The sequence below is a fragment of the Quercus suber genome, unplaced genomic scaffold (genome assembly GCF_002906115.3).
Source record: "Quercus suber isolate HL8 unplaced genomic scaffold, Cork oak 2.0 scaffold_778, whole genome shotgun sequence".
NCBI lineage: Eukaryota > Viridiplantae > Streptophyta > Magnoliopsida > Fagales > Fagaceae > Quercus > Quercus suber.
The window spans coordinates 81,379-97,644 of record NW_027070214.1 but is presented as its reverse complement, the minus strand read 5'-3'; the positions used below and the strand labels follow the sequence as shown (position 1 = coordinate 97,644).

General features: G+C 34.9%; 1 pseudogene; it reads right to left on the bottom strand.

Moving 5' to 3' along the window:
• Nucleotides 1-8,318: 8,318 nt before the first annotated feature.
• Nucleotides 8,319-16,007, bottom strand: LOC111984305 (protein NRT1/ PTR FAMILY 5.4-like; annotated as a pseudogene).
• Between the last annotated feature and the right edge of the window lie 259 nt (nt 16,008-16,266).

Sequence of the window (16,266 nt, the reverse complement as noted above, 5' to 3'; positions counted from 1 at the left end):
TTTTTTTTTTTTTTCATTTCATTTCTTCATTTCAAAGTCTCTTCTCTCCATTTCCACTTTACTCTTTCCCACGTCCTTCTCTTTTCCTACTCTCACACTTCTTCTTTTCATTTCAAAGACCTGAACCGCTCTTGGTCAGCCGAAGAGGAACTTGCCGTGATCGAAGTCTCTATCTCGGAGACCCAACCTCTTCACCGACGAGGCTTGCTCTGTCACCGGCGGGCTATCACTCCACTTGTGCTTTTGTTGTACTGAGATAAATTTTAAAAAATACAAAGTTTTTCTATTCAAGGCTAATTGGGGCTGATCTATTCAAACAGGTTTTTCTAAAAAAAAAAAAAAAAAAATCTTTGGTAAATTAGAACTGTAAGATCCCATGACTCATCCTTACCTTTACCACCACACAAAAAAAAAAAAAAAAAAAAAAAAAAAAAAAAAAAAGAGTGCAGTGCAACGGACCCAACTAAAATGTTAGTGACAATGTAACATTTTTGCTAATTGTTGTAAGGTGGACCACTAATAAGAAAAAGTAATTATTATTTATAACAAAAATGTAAAAATCAAGCTAGTTCTAGTTAGAGTGTGCCAAAGTGAGAGGAAGAGTTTTTGGCTTATGGGTTTGGCCCTTTTCTAGGTTTTCAAATGGAAAATAAAGTGAAGGAGCAATGTTGTTCTGTGCAGTGTTAGTGGGTGGGCTCCACTATTTTGCCAAAAATGGAGTTAAAAAATGAGAAATGTAACTCAGTTTTGTGTCCAAACTGAAATTGAAGAGTATTCAAGTTATAATGAGAACTGAGTTATGAGTTATAAGTTTTAAGTTTGAGTTATGAGTTTTGAGATATGGGTTTTGAAAACTAAGTCATGAACAATCCAGATAGCCCTAACTACCCAAACCTAGCCCAACCCTTACCACCCCTTCCATCCTAAACCTTATCAGCCCTCTTAGTCAGCACCGACTAGAGCCCAGCCTAACCCCCCCCCCCCCCAAAAAAAAAAAAAAACCCATTAACCCTTTTACAAAACGATCTCAAATTATATATATATATATATATTAAAATATTAACCCTTTTACAAATTAACAAAAATATCTCAAATTATTATATAAAAAAAAAAAAAAAAAAAAAAAGAAGACAAAGTCGAGAGAGATCAAGAGATACAAAGACCAGAGTGGAGACTGGAGAGATTTAAGTACAGACCCACGTTGCCGCCACAAATCTCCATCACGCTACCACCATAGACGTTAGATCCCCCACACACTACTACCACAGCTCTCCCACTGACCCACACGCCGCCACGCCCTCAACACCTCCGGTAGCTTGATTTGCGCATCCCACCACCGTCTTCGGCTGTTGCAACCTCAAGCCTCCATCCAGAAATACCCATCTGCCCTTTCAAGTGTTTTTCTCTACTTAAACTTCAAAACCTAACATTGATATAATTTTTCTCTCTCCACTTCATAGACCATACACTTATAATGTTTGTGAATTTGTGATTGTGGTTTTTTTTTTTCTTGAGGATGATTTTGAATTGAATTTGAATATGTAATTGTATTTAGGACTTGGGAGCCTCTGTCTTTCTCAGACTCTAGAGATTTTTTTTTTTGGCAATTGCTGAGTGGGAGTGTCTAAGTTAAGAAAGTGAGATGTGAGTTGTGATTTATATATAGTTATAATAAAGTGATAATATATAAAGCATTTGAGACTTTGACTGGTTGTTGTTTGTTGGTAGTAGGGCAATATTAGGGAATAGGCAGCACACAGAGATACTAAAAAATTGGTTAATGCATTATAAATTAGTAGGGAGGACTAGGTGTAATAGTGTGTTTGGGGTAGTGGATGACAGAGATAAAGAGACAAAAGACAAATATAAAAGACAAAAGTAAATACATATTAAATAAAGCAACAAAGATACCAAAAAATTGGTAATGCATTATAAATTAGTAGGGGGACTGGGGTAATAGTGTGTTTAGGGTAGTGGGTGATAGAGATAAAGAGACAAAAAGACAGATAAAAAGACAAAGATAAAGAGACAAAAGTAAATACATTATATAATAAATTAAAAATGTGACAGAAATTTATCAAAATAAAATTTCACTTGCCCATATTGCTAAGTGGTAACAACAACCGTTTGTGAGATAATATATATAATTCTTATTTTATTTGTAGATCTGAAAAAATCAACTACAATTTTGATTTTTTCAAAAGAAAAGATTCAAATTCTTAAAATTCAACGTAGATTGCCAACAACTAATGTTGCTATTCCAATTCCAAAAAATATGCGATGTTCCCCAATTCAAGAAAATGTTATCCCCAATTCCAAAATTTACTTCCTCAATTCAGAAAATGCCAATATCCCAATTGGAAAATAACCATACCCTTAAAACAAATTTCAAAAAGTTGATCTTATTCTTTGGATTATGATCCCAGACATGCAAAAAATATGGAATAATGTTAATCAACATGATAGATTTGACTGGCTTACATTAAAAATGGTCCGCACCAACCTCTCTAGAACATACAAAAAAAGTGAGAACACAATTAGCTTTCAAGTTTCTTGGTTTGAATAATTCTATGTGGCTGAATATTCTCCACAAAGATGGCTTATTGTTTACCCTCTTTTCTTTCATAACCAAATGGGGTTTGGGAAAACATCATTATGTTGTGGATTTAGAAATTGAAAAAAAGTTGGGAAAAATGTGTCATATAGGAGAAGATCCTAACTCAGCTCATAGAATGCAAGCATATGTGTAAGGATTAATGAACCAATCGAGCATTTACAAAGGTAGTTGATCATTTCACTAAACAAATTGCAAATAATTGTTCAACTGAAGGCCTAATTATGTTCCAACATTTTGCCTTTCAAGCTATATCTTTTAGATTCGAGATGAAACTTTAGTTCATCTAATCGTGGGAACTTTCTTGAAACATTGGATATTGTGACTTTTTGGAATGAAAAGGTTGCTTAAATAATAGAAAAAAGCTCCCAAAAGTGCAACCTACACATCACCTAAGATTCAAAAGAAATTCTACATGTTTACTCAGCCAAAGTGGAGAAGGCAATTTGGGAAGAAATTGGTAATCAAAGTTTTGCATTACGATTGAAGAAACTCATGATGAGCCATTGAAAGAGCAAATGGCTATGGTTTTTAGATATGTTGATACAGAAGGCTTTGTGAAAGAATGTTTTTTTTGGGCTTATTCATGTTGTTGATGCTACGGCTCTGACTTTAGAGAAAGGGATATATTCTTTGTTATCTCAACATTGCTTAGATATACAAAATATTTGAGGGCAATGATATGATGGAGGAAGCAACATGCAAGGTACGTGGAATGGATTGCAAGCTTTGATTTTAAATGATTGCCCATATGCTTACTACATCCATTGTTTTGCACATTGCTTACAATTGGCATTAGTAAAAGCATCAAAACAAGTTGTCCCCATTAGTGGGTTTTTTCTTAAATTGATTTTGGTGAACAAAACTGTTAATGCTTCATGCAAGATAATGAGCATGATGGCTTTCAACTCCTTTTCTCCTAGAACAGCATCCTCTTCAACTCTTTTTGTACACAAAACGCTTAGCAATCTATACATAAACACACAAATTTAAAGCACTTGACCCAGCTAACACCCAATGAAAGTAATCAAGATGCGTACGATTGATATTGTCACCATGCCATTCTGCACCATACCTTGAACTAATTGCCTGGACCATAGAAATAATTGCACTAAAAATGAAATTTCCAACATCCTCCTCTATATGATCTTTACATCATCCTCTGCTATATGCGCAGCAATATAGGCTTTGCACCAATGAAAACTAAATTAGAAATTTTAATTTCAAAAGAAAATAAAAACATCCGTTCCTAATTAATTTGATAAAGATAAGTCATATTTTAAAGTACACATTGCAGGGACGGACTCAGGATTTCAAGCTGGAGGTGGAAAAAAAAAAATTCAAATACGCATCTATATAGTATTAAAAAAATATCAACCAAGAAAAATACACAAAAATCATTGTTTCTTTATATATTAAGATACAATTATCTACTAACAAAAATAAAAGACACGAAATACTATTTTTTCTTAATACAATTATCTATGAAAAGGAAACTTGACGCTCTTTTAAATCTTCAAAATCATTTGTAATTGAATTCAATCTAAATGTCGAAGCTATGTCCTTTTCAATGTATAATATCAAAGAGTCCGTCAAAAAATCATTTTCCATTTTGTTTCAAAGGTTAGTCTTGACAACTTCCATAGCTAAAAATGCCCGCTTTGTAGTAATAGTAGAAACTGGAAGAGTAAGCACAAGTCTCACTATTCTATAAACAAGTTTGTAGTATTCTGAGTTTCCAGTTCTAACAAACCATTGACAAAACTCAAATAAATTGTTCAATTTTTTGAACCCTAGATCCTGAACTACATTATGCTCAAAATGATAAAGCTCCTTCTCCAACACTTGTTTGTCATAATCTGTGAAATTTTGTGGATAGAAATTCTTTACCAACAAACAAAGATCACTACTTCTGAAAGATTTTAATGCCTCTCGAGGTTCTAAAGTAAGCTAAGCCTAAGTAACTCCATTGCATCTTCATTAAACCGATAATTTAGTTCCTGTAGTTCAGAATCTATTGCAGTATAAAAAATATTTACTCGATAATGATACTCAATTGTAATGTTATCTTGCTTATTACAACCTAGACCTCGCCTCCCACGATTAGATGAACTAAAGCTTTCATCTCGACCTCTAAAAGATATAGCTTGAAAGGTAAGATGTCAGGCAACATTAATTGAGGCCTCTAGTTGAAAGCGATTATTTGCAATTTGTTTAGTGAAATGATCAACTACCCTTTGTAAATGCTGCCATTGGTTCAATAAATCCTTACATATTTGCTCAACAACTCTATGAGCTAAGTTAGGATCTTCTCCTATATGACTTTGAAAATAACAATTTTTGCCCCCAACTTTTTTCCAATTTCTAAATCCACCAACACTGAATGTATGTTGTCCCACAACCCCATTTGGATTATGAAAGACAAAGCAGGGTAGACATTAAGCCGCATCTTTTGTAGGAGAATATTCTAGCCATATTGAATAATATTCAAACCAAGAAGCTTGAAAGCTACCATTGTGTTTTCCACTTTTTTTTGTATGTCTCTAGATGAGGTTGGTGCGGACCATTTTTAATGTAAGCCAGTCAAATTTCATCACATTGATTAACATAATATTCCCATATTTATTTGCATGCTCTGGGATCACAATCCAAAGAATTAAGATCAACTTTTTGAAATTGTGTTTGAGAGATATGGTTATTTTCCAAAATTGGGATATTGGCATTTTCTGGAATTGAGGAATGAATATTTTTTGGAATTGGAACATCAACATTTTCTGGAATTGGGGAATGAATATTTTCTAGAATTCGAACATCCACATTTTTTGGAATTGGAATAGCAACATTAGTTGTTGGCAATTCTACGTTGACTTCTGAAGAATTTGAATCTTTTCTTTTGAAAAAATCAAACATTGTAGTTGATTTTTTCATGATCTACAAATAAAATAAGAATTATATATATTATCTCACAAACGGTTGTTGTTACTAAGTAAAGACAAATACTAGAATCTAGGTAATATGCATGATACATTTAATTATAAATTTAGTATTTCTCACTTCTTTTCAATTTATAAATTTATCTAATTTAGCATTATGAATTAACAATAGGTGCAGATAAATCACTTTTATTTTCTTAGATTTGTGTGACAATTTATTATATTATATGATTTGTTTTTGTCTTTTGTCTTTGGTCTTTGTATCTCTGTCTTTATTTATCTCTTTGTCTTTGTCTTTTTCTTGTCTCCATATTTCTGACACTCACCCAGTCCCACTACTGACACTATGAATTTATTATGCACGATGGGTCTCGTGTCGGCGTGGCGGCGTTGGCGAGTGGCCGTTTGGGTCTGCGACAGCTGACAGGGACTAGGACAGGTTTGCGAGATGGGTCTCACGTGATGGCAGTGTGGGCAGCGAGATGGGTCTCTCTCGCATGGTGGTGGCATCACGGCGTGAGTGGTGGCAAGATAGGTTTCTCTCGCCTCTCTGTACTACTCTCTACTCTCTAAGTCCGTCTCACCTCTCACTCTCTGTCTCACCTCTGACTTTTTCTTCTTCTTTTTTCATTCGTTTTTCCGTTTGGTTTTGGACTATTGGGTTTACTTTCTTTTTTTTTTCTTTTTTTTTACATTTTTTTTTTTAGATTTACATGGGCTCTGGGCTGGCTAGCTGGGATAAGTGGGATAGTTCATGATTTTTGGAGGGGGGCCTGAGCTACAAAGTAAGGGGGGCCCAAGTTTTTTTTTTTTGGGTAAAATTTACTTACTAATAATTTTTTTTTTTTAGGGCCCAGGCCCTACCTAGATCTGTCCCTGACGCATTGCCATAGGGTTTGAAATCTTGGACTTTGTCCATGACAAGTCCAATACTTCAAGCCAAGCCCTGTGAACATAGCTAAGATGTTCTCTAGTATAACTAACAGGATAAGGGTTTTAGTTAGCTCAATTGGTGTCTGATAGTTGAATAAAAAATCTAGAGTTCAATGCCTATCTACACCAAAAACCATTGATGTTTTGGTATGGTGAATAAGAGATATCATCAAAAGTCGATGCCAGGTTGAAACTCTCTCTCTCAAAAAAAAAAAACAAAACAAAACAAAACAAAACAAAACAAAACTACTACTAACAGGATAAAGTTTAATAGCAAAATTGGTTGTAGCCTTCGACTACAGCTTCCTTTAAAAGAAATTATCATTACTACATATTTTGAAAATCTAACCGTTAGATTATATGTTCTTTACTTTCTTAATACACATGTCAAAATTTGTGCCAATCGGATATGACCATACGATTTATAAGCTTATATTTTATGCATAATTATAAACTACAAAAACTTGCAAATTAAACAATTTATTGATGACATAACTATTGATCTTTAATTTTCTAAAAATTTTGCAAGCATGGAGGATATAAAAAGAAATTTTAATCTAATAATAGATTTGTCAAAATTCACCTCTAATAAGACTACAACCAATTTTTTAATAAAGTTTGTAGCTAAACTTTACCATAAGCATCTGTGCGACTGTAGTGAATGGACTCCCTAGGGTACCTTGCTTTTGGCACCTCTTAACTCCTAGAAAGAAAATTATTAGTGACATCGCCAATGTTATTATTGCCAACATCCCAAATCCTTTTGCCCAACTAATATTGATTTGGACGCAGAATATATAATTAGAAATTTTGCAATTGTAGCTAAATATTGGATTTGAGAGAGAAAAAAATGTAACAAAGTTGTAAGTCATGCGGCAGATAAGAAAATGAAAAATAGTATTGAGTTAAATTGTGATATATTAACATTTATCTTCAAAGTTTAAGCTAAAAAATAAAAAATAAAAAATTTATCAAGGTAGTCAATATTGGGTTGGGCTACAATTGACTAGAAGCGTGTATAGTACAATTGTGACACGCTCAAGAATCCAATTGAAAGTTTCTCAAAAAAGAAAAAAAAAAAATCCAATTGACACAGCTAGGACTGAAATCCATGGTTTTTTTTTGGGAGAAGCAACTTACCATAATTTAGTGTCATGTAACTTGATTTTTTTTTTTTCCCAAAAAGTATTTTACCATAACTTACCATATTTTCATAATAGATTTCTTTACAACACTATCCCGGATTGTGGCCTAATAGTTGCTGTCCTAATATGGGTTAGATCCTAAGTTTAAACCTTTGTGAGTAATGATGATTTGACACTAATTAGACTTAAGTACAATTACTTCACACGACTTAAAAGCCACTACTGTGTCAAGTGGGCTAGGGTCAAGTTACTTTCGCCTCACTTATTTAAGAGAGAGCACACAAATCAATGACTTCCTATTCTTATTTAGAATCTTCAACATTGATCCTTAAATGGATAATAAAATTATTATGGGCTTACTCAAGGGTAAATACTATTTAAAATGTTAAGTATTAAATTTGTTGCATTTCAAATATGAGGAACAAAAATGATAATTTACCCTAAAAATTATTAGTATTGTGTTCATTGCTTCTTAAAAATAAATAAATAAATCATCATATTATGAAACATCCCAAAATGAAAAAGTAGACCATCAATAGGAAGCATGAAGGATGGAGAGAGATTAAACGTAACCCTCTTACTACATTTACATAAAACATGCACTTTAATGTGAGTGTAGTTGGTTTGGAATTGGATATATAACATCGGTACTCTCATATTATGACCTACATCGCCATGTGGTACTCCCTACTCTCATATTATCTCTTCACCCATGTCCCTGTTGATGGCACCTGACTCTTCCTCTTCTGGAACATCATCCTCTTCAACTTTTTTGTACACAAAACGCTTAGCAATCCATAAAAAGAAACAAAACTAAAAAAGCACTGATCCCAGCCAGCACCCAGTAGAAGTAATTAAGATGCACACGGTTGAGATTGTCACCAAACCATTCTTCTCCATACTTTGAACTATTTGCCTGAACCATAGAAATAATTGCACTGCTAACAAGATTTCAAATTCCGTTAACACTAAGGTTTATTGCTGATCCTAAGCTTCTCATTGCCTCTGGCATTTGAGAATAAAACAGCTCTTAGAGCCCAACATATGCGAATATCTCAACCAAACCAGTAATTATATATTGTGGTAGTAGCCACCACACTTTCATTGGTACTTTTACTTTAGGGTGGTCCAAAAGGTTATACTCTTTTACAACATTGATCCTTTTGGTCTCTACTAGACTTGACACAACCATTATCAATATAGAGAGAAATAGACCAACGCCTACCCTTTGTAGCATAGTTATGCCAGATGGATGTCCTGTGAATTTTCTAGCAATGGGGACAAAAAATCGTTCATAGATGGGCATACTGAGTATGATTATGAGGGCAACAATGGCTTGAAGTGAAGCAGGGGGAAGGAAAAAATGAGGTGTAATGGATCGCTGCAGTGTACTACCTTGTTTCACAAAGAAGGTATTCATTTGCGCTACGATTATTGCGTACATTAAGCAACTCAACCATATGGGAAAAAGGCGTAGAACAAGCTTCACTTCTTCCACTTGATTTAAGGAGCATAGCCTCCAAGGATCTCGAACTTTTCTTATGGCATCGTGTTTATCAAAAATCATTGCCTTGTCCAAACACCTGCAGTTTGCAACTAGCTTAATTATAAGACAAATCCTCTCTTAGAAGAGAACTAGAAAGCAAAATCATCAATCATCAATTCTAAGTAAAATACTGAAAGTAGTATCACTATGTTTACACTCTCCTTTACATGTGGGTCTAGACTTCTCCAAGGCCAGCTCATGGTTTAGGACTTAGGCCCCAACTTGTTCCAAAAAACTTTTAAGGGTTTTAAGGAGTCAAAATTGTATCAAAAAATCCCAAAGACGCATACCTCAGCTGATTTGTATGGATTAAAGTCCAAGTCTTAGGTTGACCCGGTGTAAGGAGCCCATCTTCACGATAATCACCACCACTGTCACGCTTCTTGTCCACCCGCCACTTCCTCGCGGCTGCCACAAGCACCTGTGTGGCTGTGCCACTGTCGTTAACGGGCTCCCAATTAAGGGGACCTTGTTTACGGTACCTCTTAATTCCTAGCAATAACAATATCAGTCCCACTGCCATTGCTACTGCCAACATTACAGTTGCAACAGTCCAGCTGATATTATCCTAAAAGCATAATGTATTATTAGAAATTTTGCAGTTGGATTCGAGAATCTAACATAGTTGTAAGTAATATTCAAGTGGCTGCTAAGAAAATGAAAAATAGAATGAGTTAATTTTAGATAAATTACCACTTGTTTTAAAGGTTTGAAAAGATGAGAAAGTATGAATTAACTATTTATCCTAATAATTTAAGTTGTTATAAAAAGTCAGATTTAATTATTTAACCATTATTAGATTTTTCATGTGAACACTTTCTGAGAAATTGCAGGCTTAGCATAAATTATAGAATCATTAAATATCCATCATAGTAAAAAATTTGAGATACTCCGCATGCTACTCACTTTCTTCTTTTTCATAAAAAGCAATTAAAACATTTAAATAATGTGTCCGGTTAGTAGGTGCCTTTATTACATTTATTATTGAACAATTAATATTAAAAAAGTTTTAATACCACTTTTATAGAAAATATAAAAAAAAAAAATTGAAAAAAAAAATCAGTTCATTTTTTATTTCTCATAAAAAGTTTCTAAAAGTATTTTTTTTAAACAAATGCTCGTAGTGTATTTGATAACAGAATCCTTAAACAAATACCCGAACCTCACTAGTCTTATTCATAAAAAAATTTGAACAAAAGTTATATCAATTAACATTTACCACTTTCAACAGATTTGTTTTTTCAAAGTCATTGAATAACTGGACAAATTTGAGTGATCTTATAGAGATATTACAAATTTTATTATATTTGTCTCACAAAGTAAAATTTCTAGTACTTCTAGCATTTCTCCTAATTTATTATCTTGTTAAAGTGGAAATAATTACATTGATTATTGTAGGGGCCTTTTTGTGTGTTGTGCGTTGGGTTGGGCTGCCTTCTGCAGTAATGAGTCTGAATGTTTCTGAGTAAGGGAATTGAGACCGGTCCAACTGTAACTCAACTTGGGCCGGCTTTTGCACAAACTATACCTCACCTGCCAAGAGTGTGCTTATGGCAAACAGAGCTGTTTCAGATGAGTTACGACAGGTAGATATAACAATAACAACAAAACTTTTACTCTGACTATTTAAAGGAAAATGACCAAGTAATCCCTACTTATGAAACATAATTACAGTCATAACAATGTCTTTTATGAAGAAAGTAAAGGAGAAAGAAGATAATATGCATTAATCAAGAATGAGTATAAAAATCATGTTCAAGTTCGGTCCACAGAAGCAAAACCAAAAAGGGGAGAATGCCTACTCTCAATGCAAATAATCTCCCCAGAAAGATCTTACCGTGGGGATTAATGGCTTTAAGGGAGCTGAACCTAAATGGTTAATGCCTAAAAAAAAAAGAATCCTCCTTATGTTGTGGAAGAGAGCAAGATTTAAAGGAGAGAGAGGAAAATCGACCTACTAGTGCATACCTATTATGTTAACTTTCTTTGTTTTCAGTTTTCTCTCTTATCTTTTTTTCTTTCCTTTGTTTTCCTTTTGTTTTTCTTTTGTTTTCTTTTTACTTCGTAATACCTCTGTTTTTTTATCCCTTTTACAAGGCACGATAAAGGTTTTCTTATAGGGCCTGCCGTGACTGTATTTTACCATTTTGTCCCTTAACCGCCTTTGTCTGGTCTGGGCGTACTTACCGATCACCAAAGAGTTCGTCTGTGTACCACTTACCCTTGCCAGACAAAGGCAAGTTTGTGTCGTTTGTTAGTCCGCCGTGGCGCCCTTTCCTGCCACGATGTAAATGCTTTCTCTCTCTTTCCCTCATGGCATGCACTCAATGGTTCCCCCCTCAACCTTGCCTCTTTTGGGTGGTTTGTTATCCCAGCAGGACATACCTCCCAAAAAGGCTTGGGCAAGAGCCGCAAAATAGGTCTTTTCCCCTTTCCCCACCACCAAACTATACCCCCCCTTACCTCTTACCTCTGACCCATGACCCTACCATGTCTCATATTGGCTGAGTACAGGCTGGTGGTGCCTGGGCCTTACGCGTGCTTTCCTTTCATGTATGTCTAAAATCTGTTTACTGCTCATGCGTTTGCTGCGGTCTGGAGCTTTGTTTGAAGAGTCTACCGCACCTCTTCGTTCTTTTATGTGGGCCGTTTTATAATTCACTGTTCTCTTTAGGGGCTGGGCTTCTTTTGATACTGAGTTTTACATTGCCCTTAGCCCATTTCTTGGTTGCCATCATGTCCTGCCATACTATTCTGTCATTCCTGCTGTAATGACTTGGTCCTGCTGGAGCTCTTTTAGACTTGCCGTTTACTCTCTTCCCCAAATGGCTTTGCATGGCCATGGGCTTGCTTACTTAGGGGCTCCTGTGTCACTTTGGGCATCCTCAGCCCATTTACTTGTTTTGGGCATCCTTGACGAATTTACTTGTTTTGAACTCCCTCAGTCCTTTTCCTAACTGTGTTCCCATGGGCTTTTACTTACTTTATTGGGCTTTCCCGGCCCAATTACTTCATACTCATCCTGGGGGTTTGTGGGCCTGCCAACAATCCCCTACTCTCTTTGCTTATATTACTTTGAGCCTGCCGTGACCCATTCTTACTTTTTCACATCATACACTACCCATGGGTTTGTTATTCTCTCTTTCCGGGCCTTTCGAGCCCACTTGCTTCCTCAAGGCCCATTTATTTATTTTATGGACCTGTAACCCATTATTCCTGCCGCTTGGGTCTAATGGTTTTATTCTATGCTTGCCATTTCTATTTGCTGCTTGCGTTGCTGAGTTGGGTCTCCTTCCTTCTATTTGTGTTTTACAAAAATGACTCTCAACAATTATCACATTAATTTTGTAATAAAATTTGTACTAACTTTAGTATTTTCTGATAAAATTTTACCTCCACGTATACCACTCGCTCCCAAAATGCTGATAGACGGGCCAAGCACTATTCCCCAAAACCACCAATTAAAGAATGAACTCTTGACCTTTTTATTCTTGAGTGAATCCTCTTCAAATTGGTCTGCTGCAAAGGTTTGGACGCATGGTCTGTGCCCACCTTACCCAATTGCTATTATGTAAAGTGCTACAAAGATTATCACTTTGCGATAATCCAAGGGAACTACTGATACCGACAATGATAACAAAATCATTCCCGATCATCGTGTAAAAGGCATAAGCACAAGATTTAGAGGCATAAACACGTAATGAAATCTAAATATATAGGGTTATGTCTAAAAGATAAAAATGAATGTGTGTGTGTGTGTGAAGGATTAGATTGTATTCAAAGGTTGCAAATGTGTAATGTGTGTGTGTGTGAAAGATTAGATTGTATATTCGTAAGTTTCAAATGTGTATATTTAGTTTATAAGTTTTGACCTAAGGAACTAGAAATATATCTATTATTGTATAATTATGATGTGTCACACCATAATATTATACACCTTGATATATGCAATGACTTTCCATTTAATGAATGATTCTGTTTTATGAAAGTGATTTGTTTTTGTAGATAATTACAATTAATTAATTTAATAAACGATATAAGGGTGTGACTCTTGACATTGATATATCTATTCATAACAAATATATTTATGTGCTTGCATATAAATTAATATTTTAGGGCATTCATTTGGACAAACAATTTTTCAAACTCAACTCAAAGCCCCTAAATATGTGATCACCACCTTGATGGATCTCCCATCCGCATTAAGGTCAACAAGCATTTCAAAATATCTCTTTTCTTTCTTTGGCCGGCCACACCTTCTTTGTTTTTCTTTTCTTTTCTTTTTCTCTCAACACATCACACACACTCATCCTCTCCCTCATTGTCCCACCGGTACACTCCACACCACCATATACTTCATTTTTCTGGTAAGGATCACTGGAAAACTTCATAGGAAAAGCTAAGGCTCACTCATCTCTACTATTTGAGGTAAAAAATTTCTAATCTTTTTATGGGTATTATACTTTTGCTAGAGGTTATTTTTTATCTAATCTTTAATAATAAAACTCATGTGATTTATGTGCATTGGGAGTAATATTTATGTGTTTATATGTATTGGTTTTACATTGATGGAATTATTTGATTTTGAATTTTTTGGATCTATGCTTGAATTTGTGCTATTATGTTACTGATATTGTGCTTATGTTTAAATGGGTTTGTGTTCATGAGCTTGTACTTTTGTGTTCCTTGAATGGATTTAGTGTTAAATTTGGGTTGGTTTTGTTGAATGAGAGGAGATTCATGAATTTGTGTTCTTATATTTTGAAGCACGTAGTGTTTGTATTGTCAGTATGTTGTGTTTGATTTTGAATTTTCTAGATGTGTTTGTATTGTGAGTATGTTGTGTTTGATTTTAAATTGTCTGTGTTCATGTTTGATTTTGAATTTTTTTTTATTTGAAATTTGAATTTTCGGGGGGGGGGGGCGGCCAGGAATTTTTTTTTTTTTTAAAAACCTATAGCCGCGTTTTTAAAAACATGGTGGGGGGGGGGGGCGGCCAGGAATTTTTTTTTTTTTTAAAAACCTATAGCCGCGTTTTTAAAAACATGGCTATAGGTCCATGGTTGTAAGTGCAGTTTAAAGCGGGTCTATAGCCTATAGACCCGCAGCCCTATTATTGCATAGTATAGGCCTGGTTTAAAACGCTGCTATAAACCCCTTTTTTGTACTGACAATAAATAATAACAAGTATACTACCGAGACCTTAATGGAGATATCATTGCGGACACAACACATTTAATATTGTATTTATTAAATACTTGCATATGACTTACCACAAGATAAATGACACAAGCCAAAACAATTGTTTTGAACCTTCCCAAGAAGGAGTCGGCTACAAAGGCTGAAAACAAAGGGACGATATTGGATACGCCAGTCCAAATGTTGACATTCTTAGCCGCTGTGGATGTAGGCTGATGAAGTTCATTTGTGAGGTATGTGACGACGATTGCAGACAAGCCAAAGAACGAAAATCGCTCTACTACTGCAATGACTGCAAGCAAAAGAAAGTGAAAATTAAAAGAGTTGAATGATGAACATAAAGCTCAATTAGAGAGGAATTGTTCTTACATAAGAGGAATATGGCAGCTTTCCAACCACCCTTCTTGGAGGGCTTTTGTTGTGCAGAGTCGACATTCTTGTAATCTTTATGACTGTTATATATAAGTCATGACTAATTGCTATAAGAAAATGTTCGATGTTCCTCTCTGGACAATTGGGTCCTTTTTTATGCATGAAATGATGAAATGCTCTTGGAGTCATTGACCACACTGACGTGCATTATCCAAATGCATGCCAGCTTCTAAATAACAATGAAGGGTGAAAACGATTGAAGAAATAGTAATATGACACTTTGGTACAACACAGAAGGGGGAAAATGGTTGAAAAAATAAAATAGTAATATGACATGTTTGATACACTAAATAAAGACCACAAAATAAATAGTAATTTTTATTATTAAGAACAGAAAATGGACTAACGCGAAACTTAACGGATCATTTACTGTCAAACGTAGACTCTAAAGGAATAATAATATTTATTCTTGAGAATAAAAAATGAAATAAGGTGAAGCTTGAGCAGGGCTTGAGTTTTTAAAATTTCCATTAACAAATGCATTTGAATTATAAATATTCTTAAAATTTACTCCCCGGCCCCTCCTAAGATTTTGGGAAAAAATAATTCCTCAAAATACATACAGTAATTCTTTTTCATTCTTTTTTTTTTTTCTTTTTAATTTCCAACCGACTAGTTGACTGTAAGTTGCTTGACAAATTATCTCCATTTTAATTGAAATTAAATATATATAAAAAAAAAATCATATTCCTTGCTTAGTAGTTTATTTGTTATAAGCTCAAGTGTAACTTACAATAAAATAAATGATAGAAGAAAAAAAGGATTGTCTTGAACCGACCAAACAAAAGGAATCAGCAACAAAGGCTCCAGAGAAAGGGAAGAAACAAGATATGCGAATCCAAGTGTTGACATTCTTAGCCATGGTGGAGATAGCCTAGGAATGCAAATCGCTCTGCTAGTTCTGATAAGGGGAATTTTTAATTAGAAAAATAAAAGAAGTTGTTAATCTCCAAAGACTCATCAGCTCTATTATGCATACTACTAAAGACATCACGCAAGATGAAGCCGTCAGTCTCTAAGCTGAAAACAGTAAGCTGAAGGTAGTAAGCTGAAGACAATAAGCTGAAGGCAGTAAGCTGAAGGCAGTAAGCTGAAGACAGTAAGCTGAAGGCAGTAAGTTGAAGACAATAAGCCGAAGGCAGTAAGCATAAGGAAGCTGCTGGGAACAAGCTGAAGAAGGTAAGCAAACCTCCATCGGGATCCATTAGTAAGTAACAATGTTAGGGAGTCCACGAAGCTCACCGCATAGCCGACGAGTTGACCTTAGGCAATGAAGATGGATAGCCGATACAAATAAAGCTGAAGGGAGTAGGCGAAACTGACGACCCTAACGTTACTACTTGATAAGGGTGAAATTGTGAATGTGAATACTCATGAATATAGTATCATGAAGCAACGTTCAAAATAGACCCGTCGGGCTCACTTGTCATAAATGGAAAACTGACACTACTAAGCTGAAGGGAG